Genomic DNA, 11,925 nt, shown 5'->3' with positions numbered 1-11,925 from the left:
CTTGTAATTGAAGATCTTTTCCCTTTGTAAATGAAAACATGCACACATTTCTACAGGAAAATCATAAGGAAAAGGCACCAAATTTAAGTATTAAGAGTTAATCACAGCTTATCTTTATTCTCTATCATTTCTTTTCAACTTTGAAACTTTTTGTATTTTGCATTTTTTCACTATCACAAAATAAGTATTCTTACTTTGAAGTCTTTATTGTTTCATAAAGTGTTTATTTTTTTAAAGGAAAGGCAAACTTTCAAACATTCAGAAACTTCATTTAAACACCTCCACCAAGTACAAAAATCCTTTTCATAGTCCTAGAAGCAAGTAATTCTCAAAGAACCACAGTGAGAGCTGAGAGTCAATATTCTTCAGAAAATGGATAGCCGGGCTAACCAACACCACTGAAAGAGAGGAGGTGGATTAACTTATTAAATCTGTCATGTTGTCAAAAACTGCTGCTCGATAGATGCAGTCAGGATATATTTGTCTAAATATACAAACACGTCCCTCATTCTCCCCCAACAAGCACACATGCAGATGCCTGCTCCATGTGCACACAGCACCTGCATGTCCAGTCCCAACATTCACGTGTGATATCACTCCACAGTGACAGGTAGTTGGATTCAGGTTACAATTTATATGAGCACACAAGACTTAGGGCTAACTGTGGAGGTCATTTCAAACACAGGTAGAACTTCTTCAGTCCCTAGTTGATGAAAAGGTGAATAAATTAGCTGCCCTTTTCCACACATCCATGGATAAGCAAATACTGAGCACTCCAAAAATACAGAGCACCTCCAGTAAGGAACTTGTCATCTATAGGAGAGCTACCATGTGCACCTGAATAAGCATATAGTTCAAAGTGGGATTATTACGTTTTTAATTTAGTCAAACATTGGTTATGTAGTAATTACTATTACTGCTTTTTTCATTTTTCTATGTTTCTACTTTTCTTTCAGAATTTGCCTTTTTCAATTTGATTCATTAAAGAATGCATTCTAAGCGATTCCAAGTACCAGGAGCCTGGCTAATGACCCGAGCCCACAAAGATAAATGAGTCTAGGCACTCACAGCCTAATGAAGGAAAACATACAATTATACTTAAAAAGCCTTTAAGTGCAAAAAAGTAACTCTCCACCTTTATTTCAATTATAATGTCTTTTATCAGAAGCATGGTACAGCTATACAAACAATAGGGAGAGTTTTGAAATCTGTCATTGGAAACAAAATTTCATTTCTCCAATAACTGGTATTCTCTTCTCTCTAAACTCGCTTCCAAATTCTCCCTGTTTGATTAGCCCTCTGTCCCTTCAATCCTGACATCTTCCTGCAGTAATTAGGCAGCTGAAATTCAATGTTAGTCACTAAATAAAAGTCAAGAGGGTAGGAGCTCCCCAGGGGATGAACCCCTGATGGACAAATACAACACTGGTGTGAGTCTTGACTCAAGAAACCAGAGAGACCCAGACGATCTTACCTGAGTGTGTCCTGCTAAGCAGTCACTCACTGGAGGGTCAGTTAAGCTCAAGATCTACTTGTAATTCAGTTTTGTGAGATAACAAGGATGAGGACATGGGAGTTGTAATAGGGAAGAAAGGGCAGTGAAGTGATCGATTTGTAGGAAGCAGATGGTGTCTTGGTGAAGAAGTGTCCATTAGGGAGAATGTCCACCATACACTTAGGGGACAGGGTGGGGCAGGCCCATGTGACATCATAGCACTGATGAATGTTGGCCTTTCTAGGACCCTCCTCCATAAAAAAAACATCTACAGTACATTTTAGAGTTGTGTTGGGGTTAACATGATTGCGGGCTTCCTAGGTGTCTCAGTGGTAAAGGATCCACCTGCAAAGCAGGAGACATGGGTTTGATCCCTGAGTCAGCAAGATCCCCTGAAGAAGGAAATGGCAACTCACTTCAGTATTCTTGCCTGGGAAATCCCAGGGACAGAGAAGCCTGGCGGGCTACAGTCCATGGGATACCAAGGGTTGGAAATGACTGAGTGACTAAAAACAACAAAAAAACTTGAATGCAATTCATGATGGATTCATTATTATACAGTTATTATTAATATAATAATTTTCCACTGATGTAGAAAGAAATAGAGATTAAACATGTTCACAGGACCCTGAAAGAATACAGGTATGCAGGCACTGTGCCCTCTGTGTTTCCTGGGCCCCTCAGCCTTGAGAGGAGGTACACAAGACACAGGGATTAGGGGCACAAAGTAGTGAATTCACCACGATGTCAACTCAGGTGATTTTATCGATGGGCTGGCCTGGGCCCCATCACATTTCTCTTGGTCAGAGACAGAGCCCTGGAAGAAACCTCTGGTCTGAGGTCTGCAGGAAGCCCCTGGTTTACTCCTACTCTAGAAATCAGCACTTTTTCCTGGAATTAAGTTTTTAAAAAGCTAAGCTCTCCTGCTGACCTGCCTGCTACAGAAAACAGTATTTGTGGGAAACATCGGCAAGTCACTTACAGGTGAAATTCGTAATATCTTATATTTCTGTTGAGGCCATCGATTGTTTTCATGTCTTCTGGAGTCAGTTCAAAGTCAAACACCTGGAAGGAAAGAAGAATCACATTGACCTCTCCCCCAAGGAGCTGGCCTCCCCCTGGGGACTGGAGGACTTTCCAGCTGGATGGAGGCAAGAAGAGGGGACAGGGAAGGCATGTCTCTCCTCAGCTTCCAGGTGAACAAGCCAGGGACCTTCTGCTCAGTTCTCACCTCTCCCTTCCCACACCTTCTCCTTCTCTGTCCACCTCACAAACATTACAGCGCATCAGTTGCTTATCTTTCTAAGTGAATTACTTGAGACAAAAAAATCTAAAACCAATTTTTTCCAAACACTCCTGACTTGATACCTGAACCTGAGCTGACATTAGACTGATTGCCTCTCCCCAACATACCCTAAGGGTGACAGTGTTCAGCTGAAGCAGTATGGGAAGGAAGCTCCCCTGAGAAAGCCTGTTCAGGAATCTGATATCAAACTACTCATTATCTATGATTGGATCTAAAAAAAAAACTTTATGTATATACCTTCCTGGGGAGAGTTATGAAAAGTGTTTAAACATTAAGGAACAGCAAATTATTGAAAATTCATGTTATAACAATGAAATGGAAAGCTCAATTTTGTAAAGAAATTCATTTTCTCCAAAGAGTTCTCTTGTTTCAATGCAACATGAACCAAAGACTTAAACACATATTCTGTTGTGGAAGGTGGTATAGTAGTACTGAATTTTAAATAAGAGAAGAGCTAGTCAAAAACAGTCAAAACATCCTTAAAATAGAAGAACATACCATACTGAAAAGCAAAACTTATTTTTTACTTCAATAACACAGTACAGAAATCGTTAAATACAAAAGAGTGGGCAGAAATGCACTTATGGACCCTTGATATGTGACAGAGGTGACAATGAAAATCTGTGGAAAATATGGACAGTTGTTTTTGTTATTCAGTCACTTAGTATGTCCGACTCTTTGTGACCCCAAAGGAAGAGGTTTTTTTCCCCACTCACTGACTGAGAATCATATCACTGTGCTGAAAAGAAGACTAGGTTAGTTGCCTTATTCTAGCCAATAAAAACTATACAGAGAAGTCTTCAGGCTCCTCTAACAAGAGCCACATCCACCTGCTAAAGCAGAACTCCCGAGCTGCTCAGCACTGAACTCCAAATGCACAAAAGAGCCCAGCCTGGAGGACAACAGCTTAGCTGAGCGCAGGCTGATTTTCAAACCACAGATTCAGAGATACATACATGAACTCCGCATTAAATCCTGAAACTGGGGAGAGTTTCCTGTACAGCTAAGGGCACAATAATGGTCCCCTACAAATAAATCAAAAGAGAAACAACCTAGCTAAAGTGGACAAAGTCATTAAGAGGAACCTCACAAAGACAGAAACTCAAGAAGATTAAATGCATGAAGATGAAAACCTATTAGTATTCAGGGAAATATTAAATAAAACCACAATGATTTGGAAGCTAAAGATTGCTGCCATAATTTTTGTGCCCCCAAATTCACATGTTATGGTGTTAAAAATGGAGCCTTTGAGAGAGGAGTAGGTCATGATGGCAGAGCCCTCACAAATGAGATTTCAATAATATCATATTCATGTAAGAGACTTGGGAGAGCTCTGTTGCCCTTCCAACATGTAAAGATACAAGGAGAAGCCTGTGACCTGGAGGAGAGCCCTCACCCAACCACACGGACCCTGATCTCAGATCTACAGCTTCACAACTGTGAGAAACAAATTTAATTTTTTTCACAACCACTCAGCCTGTAGTGTTTTGATAGAGCAGTTCAAATAGTCTAAGAAAAATCACATAATGCAATTTTGTCTATTGAGAACAGAGAAACTACGATATTTTCCTTAGGAAACCTCTGCCCACAGCCCTGCTCATCACCTGCATGTTCTCTTTGATCCACTTCTTGTTGTTATCCTTGGCCAGAACCACAACCCCACGTTGTATCTGGTAGCAAAAGGCAACCAGAGCTGCCATTTTCTTGTGTTTTGGGGCAATGGCAGAGAAAACCGGGTCCTCCAGGAGAACGGGGTGGTTTAGGTTCACCCTAGAAAGAATTTCAGAAATGCTGAGGAGCTAAGACTAAGTACGCAGTTTCCTAGGAGGCTTTTCAAAAAGACCAAGTAGGTCCAATCTAGACCAGTACTTCCCAAAGTGTGGCCCAGGGACCAGCAGCATCAGCATCACTTGGGATCTTATCAGAAATTCAAATTCCATGGCTGAGCTGAGGACAAACTGAATCAGACCCTCAACTGTGTCACTTCCCATTCTGTGTTTTCAGAGCTCTGCAGGTGATTCGGATGTATTATTAAGTTGAGACCAGAATGCCAAATTGTGGATTATTTTCTTTAATTCTCAGGGGTTGTTTTTCTTCTACAATCAAGGGCATGAATAGAGAAACAGTAAGAGGGGCCCAGGAATTCTTTTTAAATTTCACTTTTTAAGGTATTGATAAAAATTGAGTAGTCTCAAAAATAAGAGACATTGAATCAGTTCTAATGAGGTGGATGAAACTGGAGCTTATTATACAGAGTGAAGTAAGCCAGAAAGAAAAACACCAACACAGTATACTAACGCATATATATGGAATTTAGAAAGATGGTAACAATAACCCTGTGTACGAGACAGCGAAAGAGACACTGATGTATAGATCAGTCTTATGGACTTTGTGGGAGAGGGAGAGGGTGGGGAGATTTGGGAGAATGGCATTGAAACATGTAAAATATCATGTATGAAATGAGTCGCCAGTCCAGGTTCGATGCACGATACTAGATGCTTGGGACTGGTGCACTGGGATGACCCAGAGGGAGGGTCTGGGGAGGGAGGAGGGAGGAAGGTTCAGGATGGGGAACACAGGTATACCTGTGGCGGATTCATTTCGATATTTGGCAAAACTAATACAATTATGTAAAGTTTAAAAATAAAATAAAATTAAAAAAAATAAGAGACATTTATTTCATCATTATTTTTCTATAGATGTTCACAGAAATGCTTCAAATTGAATTTTTCTATCATGATAAACCAAGCAGTTACATATTATTATCCCAATTTTAGATATAAGCTAAGTGAGGCTTGTAACATCTATTTTTACAAATGTGTTCATTAGTTAATAAGTAAATCATGACATCAGCCTGTGTCTCTGGTCTCAACTGGGGGATTATATATAGATTTCAATACAGACATTTGTTATTGATGAGTCTACAAGCTAACACAATGTAGAAAAATTGTCTGGGTGATGGGAAGATAAAAGAGAAGGATTCATTTCATCCCATCCTTCTATCCCCTCTGTCTATGAGAGTTATCTGAGTACTGTGTTATTCAAATTATTTCATTAAAAATTGAATTTCAGGGAAACTCCCAGTTGTCTTCATTAGGATTCAATACCATTCTTTTACTCATTGGGATCCCAGAGTAGCATAGGCAACAAGAACAATTTCATGTGACTTGCAGAAATCCAACAGTTTGCTCTGGTTGAGATAAGGGTGACATTCCACCTGTAGAATGCCCAAAGAGAAGAGTGTCAGATTATATGCAAAGGCAATATTAATATGGCAGAGAAAGACTAAAAGTTTTCAAAGGTTAAAGGAAAGACTAGAACATTAAATGAAAACTGGAAATGTCAACATCAACAGAAAAACAGAGAAAAGTGTATTTATACAGTTAATTTTATAATAGACATGGATGGGAGAACCAGTCCAAGACTGAGTAATCAAAAGCTATGCTATACATTTGATTAGTAGTTCCTGAGTAAATATTTCATAAATTACTAGTATCACCTTGAGCCTTTAACTTCATCCTCTAACCTGGATGATTTTCATCACCCCCAACACATTTTTCTGAACTATGCTCCCTGTTTAAGACTCATAAATGCTGAGACAACAAGAACAAGAATTCAGACATCAGAACCCCACACAAACCCTTAAAATCCATCTCAGCTGTTTTGACTCTTTATTAATTTGCTTCTGATTCCATGTTTTCATCATCTTCCTTCTGGATGCAGTTCTCTTCAGGGCACTTTCCCCTCCATCTGCTTATCCTTTCATCTCAGGGAAATGCCTCCTTCCTCTAGTTCTGAGTTCTACCCACAGTTTAGAAGGAAGACATCCTGCCTTTTCCACCCAGACTGTCAAGCAGAGATACTGCTACAGATTCTATTCACACCATCCAGAGAGGCTCTGCTCTCTAGAATCCTCTGACCCACAAAGGTCAGATGAACAGGAGGGGAGGACAGACAGACATCTGGCTCCAAGGCAAGAAAGAGGTTCTGAAGAGCAGGAGGGAGAGGAGCCGAGCTACTCACCTGCTTGTGGTTGAAGTTGGACACCCCGATGGACTTGGTCAGCCCTGCATCCTTACACTTCTCCAGGGCCTGGGAAGGAGGGGTGGTGAACAATTAAATGGAATGTTAGAGCAAAAATAAATGCTTCAAACCATCAGTAATCACACTCACCCATCAAAAATTACCCTTGACTATAAAGAAGAAAAATCAGGAAGAAGGTCATGATATAAAAAGAATTATGGTTCCCTCCTTAGAAAAACCCCCCAAAAGACATATCACATGAAAGGAAAGAGATGTCTGTCTGCACTGTCCCATATTCTCCTCCTCCATTCTTTTCTATGAACATTTCAGCAATGGTTTCCTCCCCACAAACCCAGCATCCCAGCCCTTAGATTCATGAACTGCTGAGTCTGATGGTCCATGGCCCATTCTCACAGGTGGAAGAAATGAAGGAGGTTCCCCCTCTTCTGACTCCTCCCTTGGTTCTCTCCTCCCTGGACTCACCTCCCACGTGTGACAGAGATCCACTGAGTCAAATATCAGTTTTCCATTTTCATCTTTTGGAAGTAATTCCTTCCCTGGCTGGAATGGAAGCAGTCATTTTACAGATGTCACAGAATAATTTATCTGCATTTAGCCAGGCTGCCAGATACCAGGGATTAAACCTCCATTAGGTAGGTTTACAACTTTATAGATACTAATAGTTGCAATATGATTTGCATATATAGAGTTGTCAGCAATGTCTTTAATAGGAAGACTTATTCTAATCTCTTATATTCAATATATGTTTTAATAAATACAATCTTTCTAGGTCCTAAAAGGGACACACAGTGACTTCTCTGAATTTTCTCTGTTCCTTGTACTTACCTATTTTGAAATTCCTTTCTGTGCTGGGAATGGCAGTAAGTTACATGACATAATTTCAAGAATAAAAATTTCAATCTTGACCTGGGCTAGATTTCAGATTTACTTTTCCCTCTGAGCATCACATGCCCTAGGGCAGGCATGTGAACCAGCAAGACTGTTTTTAGGTTGATATGGAATATGGATGATCCATACATGCTCTCAAATGTTCATGGCCATGATGAGGCAGCCCCAAGGCCATATTTGCCACTAATGAAAAATGTACAATAAAAATAAAACAAACCATGGTAAAGGATAGAAAAAAGAAGACATTTCTGAAGAGTACTATAACCCTTAATTCTGCCTGTGGCTGGGATTTGCCATCCACATAGTCCATGAAACTCTTCTTCATCGGATGGCTTGAGTTTATTTCTGTGACTTGAAATCAAGAGTTCGAAGTAACAATATTCTTAATGGCTAAGTGCAGTCCACAAGCATCAACCTGAAGACCCGGAGAGTGTAGGCAAGGTCTCCCAAGTCCCTATAAAGGTATGAAGTTCAGACGCACCCAGAGGGAGTGCCACCAAATCTCACCTATAAAGAGTAAAAGACAAGATAAACTCATCATATTCAATGTAAGGCAGTGTCGTGCTCATCACGGCTGCACCAAACTCTTGGTTCATGAAATCTCCAGACACCCAGGAGTCATAACCAGGACTGTGTGCAGAACTGGCTTATTTTATTTCCTTTAATTTTTCAGGCAGAGCCTCAGATTATTAACTCCTTTCTCTGGGAGACATGTAAGGGAGTCAAAGAAACTCAGTAAAAAAATGATCACAAATGATTACTTGGGGGATTCTACTCTAGCGTAATCATCACTTCAACCTATTAAGACAAATCTTAATTCAACCATCCATGCAAGTTGATGAACATTCTAACACAAGATATAACATTTATGTGATCACACAAATTTCCAACCTTCAGAGCCAGAGGAAAATGAATAATACAGAGATCAACATAATCCAGTTGAAGATTTTTCAGTGACTTTTCCAAGGCTGGTCAGACCAACTCTGGTCAAAAGGATGTGCACCAAAGCTTTAGAGGTTAAAGAATAAAAATTGTATTAATAATACTTTAGGTAAAATTTTTTGGCCATACCATGTGATTTGTGGGATATTACTTCCCCAACCAAGGATCAAATCCTGGCTTATGGAAGTAAAGCACCAAGTTTTAACCACTGAATCACCAGGAAACTCTAATACTTTAGTAATGTACAATAAACATAATTCACTAAACAATTCTTCACCAAATGATCCTGTTTTATAATTGTCACCTGGGCACAATCACTTGCACACATGTGCACACACTCACAACACACATGGTACCTTTGAAGTGCAGAATATGTCTTCTCTCTTCACAGTGCCATCTGCAATCTTGCTTTGAATGGCCTGTCCAACCTGCTCTTCATTTTGGTACAAATGAGCACAGTCAATATGGTGGAACCCAACCTCTATAGAGAATGGGGTGAATTCCAGAGCTTTTTTCTTAGCAACCTACATAAGCAACAAAGGTAGAAGTTGAATATCCACATAAGAAATTGCTAGGAACAAGCTTTGATCTTCCCCAAAATCAACATTTTTCTGTGTCTTTGGTTAGTTCTGTATGTTTAGTGATGAACCCATGACAGCTTCCCTTAACATTCCTAATGAGTAATTAAGTGGTCACCACCCAGAAACCCATCAACATCTGGTGATCAGTGGTTGATTGCTGGCATCAGAGGATGGCAAGACCACCTCTAGGTTCAATGATTTGCTGGAAGAACCCAAGGAACTCAACAAAATGTTGTAGTCATGAATATGATTTATAATGTGGGGTGTTTGAAGCAAAATGAACAAAGTTACAATGTGCCTGGTAAAAGTACCAGGACCAAGGTGAAAGCTTCTGAGACTTCTGTCCACCAGTGAAGCCACACAGACAGAATACAATGAAAAAAAATTGTATCTCTTCAAGGTATACAATGTGATGTTCTCTTAAGTATTACTCTTGTTATTCACTCACTCAGTCGCATCAGATTCTTTGCAACTCCATGGACAGCAGCACGCCAGGCTTCCCTGTTCTTCACTAACTCCCAGAGTTTGCTCAAACTCGTGTCCACTGGGCCAATGATGCCATCAAACCATCTCATCCTCTGTCACCTCCTTCTTCTCCTGCCTTCAATCTTTCCCAGAATCAGGGTCTTTTCCAATGAGTCAGCATTAGCATCAGGTAGCCAAAGTACTGGAGCTTCAGCTGTAGCATCAGTCATTCCAAGGAATATTCAGGGTTGATTTCCTTTAGGATTGATTTGTTTGATCTGATTGCGGTCCAAGGTACTCTCAAGAGTCTTCTCCAGCATCACATTTCGGATGCATCAGTTCTTCAGCACACAGCCCTCTTTATGGTCCAACTCTCACATCCATACATGACTACTGGAAAAACCATAGCCTTGACCGTATGGACCTTTGTTGGCAAAGTAATATCTCTGATTTTTAATGTCCAGGTTTGTCACAGCTTTTCTTCCAAGGAGCAAGTGTCTTTTAATTTCTTGGCTACTGCCACCTTCACAGTGATTTTGAAGCCCCAAAAAATAAAGTCTGTCAGTGTTACAATTTTCCCCATCCATTTGCCATAAAGTTATGGAAATAGATGTCATGAGCTCAGTTTTTTGAATGTGGAGTTTTAAGCCAACTTTTTCACTCTCCATCTTTACCTTCATCAAGAGGCTGTTTCACTCCTCTTCACTTTCTGCCATTATTATGGTGTCATCTACATATCTGACATTATTGATATTTCTCCCGGAAATCTTGATTCCAGTTTGAGCTTCATCCATTTATTTATTTATTATTTTACATAATAAAATGCACAGAGAAATTTTGCAATTGCAGTCACCCTCAAAGGAAAGCAGCTGACAGTCAGTGTTCTTGACAGCCGAGTATCACCATTTCTGCCAAGCTGGGAAAGAGATGAAAACTGGAGTGGAACCCAGAATAATCTGCAGGTGAGCACAGCCACAGACTCTGATGCAGAGTGAATGCTGAATGCTTTCTTCCCTTTCATAGGGATTGGTTCTAGCCTGGTTAGTGGAACAATGTGACGCTCCCAGAGTCACACTGGACAAAATGATGTGATAATCCAAGTCCCCTTACACTCATGTTACATCTGCCTACTATTTATATCTCAACCCTAACCACTACTGTTATCTCCTCAGGTGCATAGGTTCCAAATCCCAAGACAGGAATGAAGTGACCATCATTAAGTTTCACTTTCTATCATTTGGGATTCATTGTTGTTTCTTCTCTGAGTAAGTAGGCTCTGATTTTTTTTCTTCTTCCTTCACAGGTTAGGAAAAACAGGAAGGTAACACCCCAGCAGCACCATCCAATGTTAGCAGATATATTGTAAGAGGAGCATGATTAAACCAATTCCCATTGTGTAAGAACAGGATTGAAATCAGTTAACTTATTTGCTTTTTCTTATCAATAAAACATTATTACATAATGATGATATGTGCTAAACAATTATTGACCATATGTTAGACTAGAAATTTCCACAAGAGCAATATTTTTCACTTTTCTATTTCAAAGCCAATTTCGATCAAATATCAATTGAAGCAACTGTCTTACAATGAAAACATATACACATACACAAACCACACAATCTAAAAGTATTTTTAAAAATTTTTTCAAAATGTTACCCCTTAATAAAGAATCAAAACTTCAAATGAAAATAGATTTGCCCTTTTACATTTCCCTCCAGCAAAATTATCCTGAACAGGATACGGAAACCAGACCTTTTGGCAAAGTACTTATTGGAGGTTAATTATTAACAGCCTTAGGATACCATGTGCACTCTGCAAAGAGACTGTGAATGTTTATACCTTGTACCTAGTTATATAACTTTTAGAGTACTCTCATAATGGAAACAGTGTCAGACTTTATTTTTGGGGGGCTCCAAAATCACTGCAGATGGTGACTGCAGCTATGAAATTAAAGACGCTTACTCCTTGGAAGGAAAGTTATGACCAATCTAGATAGCATATTCAAAAGCAGAGACATTGCTTTGCCAACAAAGATCCGTCTAGTCAAGGCTATGGTTTTTCCAGTGGTCATGTACGGATGTGAGAGTTGGACTGTGAAGAAAGCTGAGCACGGAAGAATTGATGCTTTTGAACTGTGGTGTTGGAGAAGACTCTTGAGAGTCCCTTGGACTGCAAGGAGATCCAACCAGTTCATTCTAAAGG

At 39.8% G+C, this 11,925-nt stretch overlaps 1 pseudogene; it reads right to left on the bottom strand.

Annotated features, from left to right (window-relative positions):
• Window positions 1-355: 355 nt before the first annotated feature.
• On the bottom strand, window positions 356-10,969 carry LOC129625176 (prostaglandin F synthase 1-like; annotated as a pseudogene).
• Window positions 10,970-11,925: the final 956 nt, after the last annotated feature.

Source organism: Bubalus kerabau, chromosome 13, assembly GCF_029407905.1.
Source record: "Bubalus kerabau isolate K-KA32 ecotype Philippines breed swamp buffalo chromosome 13, PCC_UOA_SB_1v2, whole genome shotgun sequence".
Lineage (NCBI taxonomy): Eukaryota > Metazoa > Chordata > Mammalia > Artiodactyla > Bovidae > Bubalus > Bubalus kerabau.
The sequence above is the reverse complement of the archived record's forward strand: the minus strand, read 5'-3'. Positions and strand labels throughout refer to the sequence as shown.